Raw genomic sequence first — 12,913 nt, forward strand, 5'->3', positions numbered from 1 at the left:
AATATGTGATATGCGGGGCATAATGGACCACTCGAAAAACGAATTGCAACGAAAAAAAAATTTTATTTTTTCGAATTGAGATAAATTTGGGGTAAAATGAATTAAAAAAAATTTTATTGACCCGAAAAATTTAACAAAAAATTGAACTATACAGGGGAGAGTGGTACATGACGGCTCACTGGGGCATGACAACCCCTCTCATAAATTCGGTAAAATTTTTTTTTTCCATTTTCGAAAATAGTAGATTTCACCCCTAGGGATGAAAAGTAAGAAATGGCTCAGATCACATGTTATAGTCAACCAAGGCGAAGCCGAGGACTTTCTCCAAGGACGTCTTATTCTACGCGATTCATATTTTTAATTTTGAATTGATAAAAATATAGAAAAAAAAGGTCTGATTCAAGATATTACGTATTTTAAAAGCTCAATCTGAAAACTCAACATGTGATTTTAATCAATGTAAACTAATGTAACCAATTCATTGCTAAATAACATCTCTGTATTTTTTTTATTGTACGTAGGTTTAAAGCCTTTAAGTGCAATAAAAGGAATTAATTATGTTATTAATTATTATCTACTTAAAACTAATTAACAGCTTAACAATAAAATTTGTGATAATTTTTTTATTAAACGTTGACAAAAATTAAATTTTTGGAATAAAACATGAAATATAAATGTTCGATAATTAGGAAATCACATCGAGATAGCTTAATGAATATACGATTATTCGCAATGATCACAGACATATTCGTCAGAATAATCTTTGCCAATACCTGCGCAAGAATTATGAGACCATTTATTACAATTTTTACACTGAATCCATGACTCTGTGGATTCTAAGTAAAGTTCATTGCAATAAAGACAATGGCAATCATCTTTTTTATATTTTGAATGATTTTTTTTTTTTTTTTAATTTTTTGGTTTTAATTTCATTTTTTTTTTTTGTTTTACTGATGACTTTTTTTTTTCCTTCATTTTAATTTTCATTTTCTTTGAGTTCTCGGGGATACTCAAGACTCGTAAGAATCGTAGTTTTCCCTCGACGACGTTTTCTGGGAGGAAAATCTCTAGATTTGGTGGTAATGGCTTCAGTAAAAAAAAAAATTTTTTAAATGATTTTTTAGGGAGGGGGCCGTTGTGCTTCAGGAAAAAAAATTTTTTTTTTTTCAATTTTTGGCAAAATTTCGACTGATTCATTCGAAATAGACGGAAAATGTAGTATATTACACATCTAGGGCAGTAAAATAAGAAATGTCTCAGATCACATTTAATTGTTGTCCGAGGCGAAGCCGAGGTCAATAAACATGTGATCTGAGGCTTTCTTATTTATTGCCCGTGGTGTGTATACTATTTTTCTCTTAGACGGAGGCGGAAAGTGGCATTTTCGTTTAGCCACATGCATTTTCGTTTATCCTCCTCTATATATACATCTATATAATTATAAATGAATTACATATGCTTCTGTATAATTAGATATAAATCATATATAATGATGTATAATTTTTTTTACTTGGGTATGCCTTATATGAGTACATAAGACTACTTATGTGCTGATAAGGGCATGAGTATATCAGACTATATGAATTCATATCAAGTTATATCAACCCTGATCACGGAATTTTTTTTCAAGTTTATCAAAGTATATATAACTTTATAAGGTTATATCAGGGCATATCAGGACCTATTAAAAAATAATCTCAAATTAGATATGAGCATTAAGGTGGGCCGAAAATCCGCTTTTTTAGAATTTTAATTATTAATAGCAAAAATCCTGTTTATAAGGCTTAAAAAAAAATGTGTGCGAATGGAAAAAATTTTAGGCCGATATCTTAGGCTCGCCAAATGAAGTGAGTTCAGAATCGAAAAAAAATTTATCCATGTACTTATTTTGATAGAAAATTTGATTCTCTACAAAAAAGATCCTTTGAAGAAATCACGTCAAATTGAAATTTCCTGAGATAATGACGATTTTATATTAAAATTTCACATTTTTTGCTATATCTATACTTTTTAACAATAAATTATCGTAGTTTTTGTATGTTTCATTGGAAATTTGATTCTCTATAAAAAAGGTCCTTTGAAAAATTCATGTCAAATTGAAAATTGTCGAAATAATGGCCATTACATTAAATATACTAATGTTTTTTAATATTTTAATATTTTTTATAGTGAGAAGTGGATTATTTGTGGATACATTTTGAAGAAAATATAATTTTTTATGAAAAAAGAATTTCTCATTTGTAGCAATACAACGCGGTGCTCAAATATGTATACGTGTCCGGTATTCGGTGATTCAAGTAAATTACCACAGGATCAATTACCAACTAATGAAGATATTTTAAAGTACTGTAATTATATGAGAGACGAAAAAAAATCTACGAGTAAATTCGAACCATCATTTTTTGAAATCGCTAACGATGTTTCGTTAGATGTAGAATTATTATTTTCTACTGTATCAATTCAAGTAGTTTCTAATCAACGAATCATTCAATTAATTATCTTCCAGCATCAAAAGTATTTAAAAATTAGAAAGCGATTCAGTAATAAAAATTTTTTGTCATTATCTGGTGAAAAAAAATTAATGATTTTAAAGCTGATGCCAAAAAACTTTTTGATGTAAGTTTTTGTAAATGCAGAGACTTTGAAAAATGTGATTGCGCCGAAAAAAAATAAATACCTATCGTTCAGCGTTTATTTCTGTTAGATCAACGAACCACTCTTGCAAGAAACATACAAAAACTACGATAATTTATTGTTAAAAAGTATAGATATAGCAAAAAACGTGCAATTTTAATATAAAATCGTCATTATCTCAGGAAATTTCAATTTGACGTGATTTCTTCAAAGGATCTTTTTTGTAGAGAATCAAATTTCCTATTAAAATAAGTACATGGATAAATTATTTTCCGATTCTGAACTTTCACTTCATTTGGCGAGCCTAAGATATCGGCCTAAAATTTTTTCCATTCGCACACATTTTTTTTAAGCCTTATAAACAGGATTTTCGCTATTAATAATTAAAATTCTAAAAAAGCGGATTTTCGGCCCACCCTAATGAGCATATCAAGCTATATCAAGTCTGATATAGACATATCAAATTGATAAGGCTTGATCAGGCCTGATATGGCTAATTTTCATATCAGGCCATATCAGGACATATCAAAAATTAAATATGGACATATCAGATCATATCAGGCCAGATATGAACATATCAAAAATTTTTATATGGCCTTATCAGCTCATATCAAGCCTGATGAGAATATTTTTTCACGGGGAAATGTTTTAGTCTCAAGAAATTTTGACTTCATTCACGAAATTTTCAGTCATCTTTAATATATTTTTGATCCAAAGAAATTTACCTTTGAGTCAAGATTTTTTTGCAGTGTATGGAAACATACAAGCATAGATATAAAAAATTAATATCCCACATGTATTTAATTTGTATATATTTTTCTTAAAAACGTAAATGAAAAATGTTTTGTATGTTATTTGCTAATATGTTAGATAGGGTAGAAGTAACGTTTTTGGCCACGTTAGCACCGTTTTTGGCCAATGAACATTTGAATTAATTTATAAAAAATTATTATATTATAACCATATTTTTGTTGAGTTTTAAAAAATTTACATTAAAACAAATTGAGTTTGTAATGGTTTATTAATATAAATTCATTTCTATCGTTTATTTGAACGATAAATAGCCATAAATGGTACAGTGGCCACAAACGGTACTTCTACCCTATATTGATTAATATTAAGAAATTATAAATTTTTTTTTATTAAGAACGAACTTAAATTTGCAAGGTACTGGCTTAAATCAGCTGTTTATCTCTTCTAGATTCTTAGAAAATTTCAAACCAATTTTCTCTTATATTTAGCGATTAAGGTAGTACTACCGGTTTTAGAATTTGTGTTCAGAATTTGATGAAATTTGGCATATTGGTACTTTATAATATCATAATTAAGCAGTAAAATTTTTGGAAGCTTGACGAGTCCTGAAAAAAAGATATTAATATTTATATATTTTTGCCTTTACCATTGATCCTTATGGAAAATTACAGACTTTTTTCTATTTCACAAAACTGGACGTTCAGATTCTTATAAATATTGAGACAATTAGAGATAATAACATTTAGAACATATTTAATAACAATCAGTATGGTTTCCGAGCATATGAAAATATTTATTAATAAAAAACATTCAAAATTTGTCTCTGTCTCTCTTTCTCCAACGTGATTTAATATAGGGAAATCTACTACGTTAAACAAATAAGGTTAGATTTTGGGATTTGACTCTTGTGGTAACGGTAGTACTACCTTAATTGTAAATTAGACATTAACTGTAAATTAGACTTATTAAAGAAGTTTTATATTTGATAAATTTTGATCAATCCATAATATTAAAAAAATACATCCCCCAAATTTTACCAATATTATAGAAAATAATCGTTTGTCACTGATTTAGAAAATGACTTTCAAATTACGTCAGTATTATATACAATTGTGACAAATTATTGATGTTAAATAATGACTCACAAATGGTATTGGTATTACGTACGACCGTGACTTGTCACTGATATAAACACATGATATTAATCTTACTTCAAGATTACGTACAACCGTGACTTGTCACTGATGTAAACGCTTGACGTTAAACTTACGTCAAGATTACGTACAACCGTGATTTGTCACTAATGTAAAGGCGTGATGTTAAACTTACGTCAAGATTAAGTACAACTGTGACTTGTCACTGATGTAAACCCATGAAGTTAAACTTACGTCGTTATGACATACAATGATGGCATTAATGTTACGTAACATTGTAGTTTATATATTATGTCAGTTGTACGTAATGTCTAAGTCATTTCCGTGATATCATAGAGAAATAATAAACTTACATCAGTATGATGTCAAAATTATATTATATATTCTTACATCATAATTGAATCACAAGACAGGTCAATTTAACGTCACACTGGGAAGCTTATATCTTGAAAAATGTCAATAGTTAAAAAGTACAGTGCAATTTAACAAAAGTCATTTTTTAATAAAGGAAAAGTTTATTTATTAATAGTTCACAAGTCACGGGATTTACATAGTGACTGCAAGGTTACTAGCAATAGTTATTAAACTTGCAAAGCTATAAATAATAACACGGAGTAGTGTAAAACAATAAATCACACCGTGTTAAATTTACACGAGTGAAAAATTCACACGGAGAAAATTTTACACCAACTTTTCACACTTACACGACGGTGTAAAAGCTCTGGGTCTAACTTTACACCGAAATTTATTACAGTGTACGTATGAATGTGTGTGTGTGTGTGTGTGTGTGTGTGTGTGTGTGTGTGTGTGTGTGTGTGTGTGTGTGTGTGTGTGTGTGCGTGTGTGTGTGAGTGAGTATGTGGACCGCTTATAACTGTTGAACGACTAAACTGATTTTATCGCGGTTGACACCATCCAAAAGGGCGTCACTAAAATTAAATTTCCTGTGAATTCGAACCGATTCGGATCGATAGATTTTGAGAAATTTTAAAAAATCTAAAAAAAACTAAGAAAAAAATCTTTTTTGAATGTGGTTTTTTGCGGTAACTTTTAAACAGTTTTATCGATTATTTCCAAAAACTAATCAGCTCTTAACCTCAAAAAAACAGGTCCATCGCCGCCAAGCTGATCAGAATCGGTTGATTAGTTCGTGAGTTATCGTTGATGAAAGAAAACGGAAAAAAGTGTTTTTTCGGAATTACTTCGAAATTCCGAGTTCGATTAATTTTAACTTAAAGATTATTTATGAGGCTTAAAAAACTCCGTCAAATTCTGCCAATCGCGTGAAAATCAGTTCATTTATTCAAAAGTGATTGCGGTTTGAAAATTCAAAAAATTGCGTTTTATTAAACTGCTATTAGAGTTTTGAGCTCGGAGAGCTCAAAATGACACAAAAATCATATTTTTGAGCTTGAAGACCTCAAAAGCGTAATGTGTAACTTTGAGCGCTTAAATACAGAATGAGCGGGAAGTTGCAGGGATGGCCTTTAGGGTCAACCGTCGTCCTAATTTTTAAAATTTGACTTATTGAGATGTTTCTTTTTTTTTGAAATTTTTGTAATTAAATGCACTTTTTGAAGAAACAATTATTCGAGCCTACCTTTATGGTTTTTTTTTTATTTCAAATTCTCAGAGAGACCGAAATTTTCTTTTATGATTACCATTTTCAATTTCTGTTTTCATTATTTGTTTTTTTTTTTTTTTTTTTTCAATTTAGAAGTTCTTTGAACACTCTCAAAAATATTCAGCATGGTATTATGAGAAATGAACCAAATAAAAAAAATTTGGAAAACGGTTAACCCTAAAGGCCATCCCTGCAACTTCCCGCTAATTCCATACTTGAGAGCTCAAAATTGTACTAATAACGTTTTTGAGCTCTTCGAGCTCAAAAATATTAATTTCGTATCATTTTGAGCTCTCCGAGCTCGAAAATCTGATGAGTTTAATAAAACACTATTTTTTGAAGTTTCAAATCGCAATAACTTTTGAATGAATGAACTAATTCCCACGCGGTTGGCAGCATTCGACGTAGTTTTTCAGGTTTCATTAAAAATTTTTAAGATTAAATTGATCGAAGAAGGAATTTAGAAGTTATTCCAAAAAAACACTTATTTCGGTTTTCTATCGACAACGATAACTCACGAACAAATCAACCAATTTCGACTGGACTGGCGGTGATCGACGTGTTTTTTTAATGTTAAGAGCTGACTAGTTTTTAGAATCGATCGGTAAAGCTGCTTAAAAGTTATTTAACAGAAACCACATTTCAAAAAAATTTTTTTTGTAGTTTTTTTGAGATTTTTCAAAATCTACCGGTTTGAAACGGACTAAACTGTATTCAAAATTTAAGTTCAGTCAAGCCCTTTCGTCACCATCGCGGGGATAGCCAGGACAGCTTCCTACACGGAAAAAAAATCCTATGAAAAATTACAATCGTAACATCGTAATCCAGGACTAGACTTTTAGTAACTTGATTTTTACGATGCTGCCGTCTACAGAATACAATTTGAATTATTAAAAATTACAATATTATTTAGTAAATTTTTTTTCGCAAGAGCAAGTAAAGACGCATACTATATGTTTTAATAAAAAAGTGGTACAGCGTGGAGACGACTCTCTGTATTGGACCTCTCTGTATTTGACCACATTCTTACTCTGTATTTGACGATTTTACACAGCTCTTATGGATAAGGACGAGTCAAATACAGAGAATAGTCCTGTACGGGCGAGTCAAATACAGAGAGCGTTGACTGTACTATAATTCAGAAGCACGAAACAAATAACAAATAAGTGTCAGGTGTTAGAGTAAAAGAGATTTTAAAGAGAATAGAGTAAAATATAAAACTATAGAAAATTAAGTTAAATAATCTATAGAATAAATAAAATTTTTATTTGTTTCAAGAGCCTGAAATAAGATGGAGGAGAAAATTAAAGATAACCTCAAAGAGATTCATGACGAGGAACAAGACAGATGAAATACAGGCCATTCGCTTCTTTTACAAGATGAGTAAATTATGTCAAGAGAGAAAATTAAAAGCCAAAAAGGAAAGGGAAGAGTGGAGTGAGTCAAAAATTCTCCCGAAAATAAAGAGAAAGAGGAACCAAAGGACGAAGATCCAAACAAGATCGAGACCGTAGCGGATATTCACGAGCCTATTGATGAGCAAAAGGGAGATGAGAGTCCAGAAAAGCTGGAAAACACTAGAGAAATAGACGAGACACAAAAGAAAAGTAAGTTATCTTTATACAATTAATTTCCGACCATCAATTAATCGTAAGTAGAGTAAATCTGTAAAATTTAAGAGTTTAGATGTTAATAATATTGGTTAAGAGAACTTAGAGAATAGAGAATAGAGAATAGAGATACCCAATATTATTTAGAGTTAGAGGAGGCCTCAACAAGAGAATTAGAGAGAAAAATCCAGACACTAATTGAGTTCGAAAATTAATATTAAGAGAGATTATAAATTGACGCAAAAAGTCAGTTTTGATATCTGGTACGATTATTTAAGATCCGAGTTAATGAGTCACGATTTATTAGAAGTATTAGAGTCAAACGTGTCGAGTAACAAAAATTTATCAGAGATAGTAATAGAAAAGAGAAAAATCCTTGTTAGAGACATAATAATAAACTACATTGACGAGCACTACCACAAGAGAATTTTTAATATCACCGAGCCCAAAGAAATTTTGAAAAAATTGATTGGGCAAAGACGAGATGAATCTAATGTCACAGTGACGTCAGTTCGTAAAAAATTGTACGCGTTAAAAATGAACAAAAATGAGTCAGTAAACGAGTTTTGTGAGAGATTTGACGCGATAATTAAAGAGTACGAGACTTGTGGCGAGAGCGTAGAATTAACAAAACAGGAAATAAGATCAGCTTTTTACCAAGCAGAGACTCCAGTAATCCCACAATTAAGAGACGCGGATTTGATTAAGAGAACAAATTCAAAAGAAATGACATTAGAAGAAATTAAATCGTTTATTTCACAGCTGGAAGCCAAGAGAAAGAACGAGCAAGATGACCCAAACATCAAAGCAAACAGAGTCAACTCAGGGAGCCGAAGCAGAGAAGACAGGTGTCATAGATGTTCGGGACCTGGACACTGGGAACAACAGTGTCCTTGAAAAGAAAAGGGCATGTGGAATTACTACAAGTGCAAGAAAATGACGGAACACAAAGCCAGTGACTACGAAAAGTATCCCGATCGTTTCAGGAAACGCGAAGGTAATACTTTTAGAGGTAAAGATTTTAAAAAGCATGATAAAACTGAATATAATAAAAATCAGTATAGAGGTAGAGGGCTAGAGAAAAATGAACAGAAAGGGGTTAAGAGTAATAAAAATAATAAGAGTACCAAAAACACTAAGAGTAATTACAATAATTATAAGAGCGCTAACAACAATAGAGATCAACAAGGAAAGGAAAGCCTTAGGAGAATAAAAGGGGATGAGGAAGATGATGGAGGTAAGAGTCAAAACGAGAAATATATTACTTTCATAGCCGACTCGGGGGCTACAGATCACGTCATAAACGACAGCCTATTTTTGAGTAATTTTAAAAATTGTTAAGATAAAGTAATTAAGAGTGCGAATAAAAATGACTCCGCAAACATTGTAATAGATGGAAAAGGCGATCTGTTGCTCTATAGAGACGGCGATGAGAATAATATATTTAAATTAACAAATTTAATAAGCGCAAAAGACGTATCTGAGAATTTACTATCACTAGCGGTATAATAGTTAAACTAGCGGTTTCCCGCCCGCTTCGCTGGGCGAATTGAAAAGGAAATAAATTAAATTTTATGTTTTATTTCTATTTATTTTTTTTCATATTTTCTATATCTCAAATTTCTTTTTTATATCTCATGTGTTTAGAAAATGCAATGCTTTTAATCTGTTACATTTTCGCAATTCCGTAATGAGAACAATTCATCGATTATGTGATCAGCAAAAATAAAATGTATGTAAAATTCTTAGTCCATTGACTGAATAGCTATATGTAATGTTAAATTTTGGAAACGTTACAATGACTTTTTTGCCGCTGCCAAAGAGACGATTGTTGTAAGAAAATATCACTATAAAGTAAGAAAAATATTTAAATCCGTTGAACTTGGAGGCCATCCCGGTATTTGTCTGTTTCTCTTGAAATTCTATCAAATTTGATATTTGTAGGAACTGTATTTAAAGAATATGAATTTTTTGACAATTATCATTCCTGCACTCCTATGTGGGGGAGGAACTTCATAAGATCCTATTCGAGATGATTTTTACATGACAAATAAAAGATTCTTACCAAATTTACAGCTTTTAGAAGCTATATTTTGGAAATTAAGATTTTTTTTTGTCAACACCCACCCTCGCAATCCTTATTGGGTGTGATTCGTCATTAAATCCGCTCTTAGATTATTTCTACACCACATGTAGAAGATTTTTACCAAATTTGGAGTCTATAAGAGCTATATTTTACAAACGGGAAATTTTCATTATCAATGCCCCCGCAATCCCTTAACTGAAATAGACGTCATACACGAAGATTCTCACCGAATTTTGAGTCTGTAGAAGTTACAGTTTGGAAATGAAAATTTTAGATTTTAACACCCACCTCCGCAATTCCTATCGGAAGTAGACTTTATTAAAATCCATTTTGAGGTGATCTCTACATAAGAGATAAAAAATTTCTAACAAATTTAGAGTTTTTAGAAGCTATATTTTGAAAATTAAGATTTTTTATGGTTAACACTCACCCCCACGATCATTAATGGAGTTGATTCGTTGTAAAATCCATTATTAGATCATTTTTATATCACATATAGAAGACCTCTACTAAATTTGGAGCTTATAGGAGCTATAGCTTGGAAATTCAAAATTTTAATTGTTAACACCCACCCCCGCAAACTCCTGTGAGGTATCTTAAAATTCGTTCGTATATTATTTCTACATCTCTTAGCGAAAATTCCTACCCAATTGGAGTCTGTAGGAGCTATAGATTGAAAATTAAAAATTTTCATTGTTAATACCCACCCCCGCAACCCCCTGTGGGTTGAGATATCCTAAAATTCGTTTATAAATTATTTTTACATCACTTACAGAAAATTCCTACAAAATTTTGAGTCTGTAGGAGCTAGAAGTCGGAAATTTTTAATTTTCATTGTTAACGTCCACCCCCGCAATCCATATTGGGAGTAGATTATCGTAAAATCCGCTCTTAGATCATTTCTACATCACATATAGGAGATTCCTACCAAATTTGAAGTCGATAGGAGCTATAGGTTAAAAATGGGAATTTTCTATTGTTAACGCCCCCGCAACCCCCCTTGTGGGTGGAATTTCATAAAATCCGTTCTTAGCTGACCTCTACTCGGCGAAAGGAATATTCCTACCAAATTTCAAGTCGCTACGCCTTATGGTTCCAGAGATATCGTGATGAGTCAATATATAGGTGGGAATCTCTTATATATATATAGATGATAAAAATTTAGAGGTAATAGAGAAAAATACTCATAAAATAGTGTTAGAGGGAGAATATGAAAAACCAAACTGGGTTTTAAATTTTAGAGTTAAAAATTATTTAAACAAAGAGTCAGACGAAGATATAGAGTATGATGTTTACTGCTGCAGAACTATAATGATGAAAGATGACGAGATTAAAGAGCAATCGCAAAGAATCATTCAAGACAAAAAATTATTAGAGTGGGAGGGAGTAGAGAATGAAAGGAAACTGAAAGATTCTGCGATTGGGAGGGAGAAAGAGAGCATCACGTCATCATTTAGAGAAGAAAATCCGGGCATCAACTCGGAACTTACTAGGTAAAGATGAGAAAGCGTGTTATCTACGATCAGACCAGGGCACGGAATTCACTGGAGGTAAATTCTTAGAGGTACTGAAGAGAGAGAAGATAGAGGCGGAGTTCGTATCTCCATATACACCTGAACATAACGGCGTATCTGAGAGATTCAATGCGACAATCCAGAGAAAAGTAAGAGCATATATGCTTGACTCAGGCCTACCATCGACTATGTGGGAGTTAGCAGTGGATGCAGCAGTGTATGCATACAACAGAACTCCACACAAGTCAATTGAGTATCAGACTCCTCTGGTAAAGTTTGCACCAAATGCAAGCTGTCACTATGAACAGATAAAAAGATTTGGTTGCATCAGATACATGAAAATCCCGAAGCCAGAATCAAAATTCACTGAACGAGCACTCAAAGCGGTCCTGGTTGGATACAAACCAGTTGGATATTTACTATGGCATCCAAGCACGAGAAAATTTCTAGAGTCGAGGCATGTAAAATTCAATGAGAAAATTGTATACAATGATGTGTACAAAAATCAGCATTTAGAAGAAACTAGAGAAAATCCAAAAGAAGAGAATTTAATTGAATGGAATTCGCAGAGTGAATTAGAGAAAGAGATTAATATTGAAAAAGAGATTGCGAAGTCTGAACCAAAGAAAAGAGGTAGACCGAGCAAGAAAGTCAAAACACTAGAGAAAATAGAGAATAAAAAGAGTCAAATTGAAACAAATAAACCATGCACCAGAAGTCAGAGCAAGAGAAAATTAAAATTAGATGATGCGAGTGAAGTAAATTATATCTACAAGCCAGTAGAGGATATAAGCTTCACGAAAGACAAAGACACTCCAAAAGATTTAACAAACGAGAAAATTAGAGATGAAGATGAAGAGATACACTGTCTTATGGCATCACTAAATGAGGATCCAGCAAGTTATGCTGAAGCAATGAGAACACGAGAAAGAGTATCATGGGCAGGAGCTATTAGAGACAAGATTGAATCAATGAACAAGAATGAAGTTTGGAGATTAGTGAGTAGAGCAGAAATTCAACAACAAGGGCAAAGAGCGAATATCATAGATTCGAAATGGGTATTCAAAAGAAAACTGGAATCTGATGGAACCACGAGGTACAAGGAACGGCTAGTAATTAGAGGAATTGAATATAAAAATAAATACGATCTCAAAGAGACATATGCGCCTGTATCAAGGCTACCATTAATTAGAACAGTACTAGCAATTATTAATAAGTTCGACTTATTTTCATGTCAGTTAGATGTAAAGACAGCGTTCTTGAACGGAATACTGGAAGAGGAAATATATATGGAGATTCCAGAGGGTCTGGAGGTCGACGAACACACGAGAAAGACTATGGTATGCAAGTTAGAGAAGTCACTATATGATTTGAAGATAAGTCCAAAGAAGTGGAACAAGAGATTCACCGAAAAGATCAAGGAAATTGGGTTCGAGAACGACTTGCATGAGCCATGTCTTTACACATGGAGGAAAGATGGCGTAATGGCACTAATAGTACTATATGTGGATAATATATTGATAATAATAATATATTGG

General features: G+C 32.0%; 1 long non-coding RNA gene across 1 annotated transcript; it reads left to right on the top strand.

Moving 5' to 3' along the window:
• The first annotated feature begins 728 nt into the window (after positions 1 to 728).
• On the top strand, positions 729 to 12,208 carry LOC123265398. The gene is made up of 3 exons (XR_006509568.1): positions 729 to 829; positions 4,436 to 4,448; positions 12,198 to 12,208. It is a non-coding gene; the product is annotated as an uncharacterized LOC123265398 (long non-coding RNA).
• Positions 12,209 to 12,913: the final 705 nt, after the last annotated feature.

Source organism: Cotesia glomerata, linkage group LG5 (assembly GCF_020080835.1).
Source record: "Cotesia glomerata isolate CgM1 linkage group LG5, MPM_Cglom_v2.3, whole genome shotgun sequence".
In the NCBI taxonomy this organism is placed as follows: domain Eukaryota; kingdom Metazoa; phylum Arthropoda; class Insecta; order Hymenoptera; family Braconidae; genus Cotesia; species Cotesia glomerata.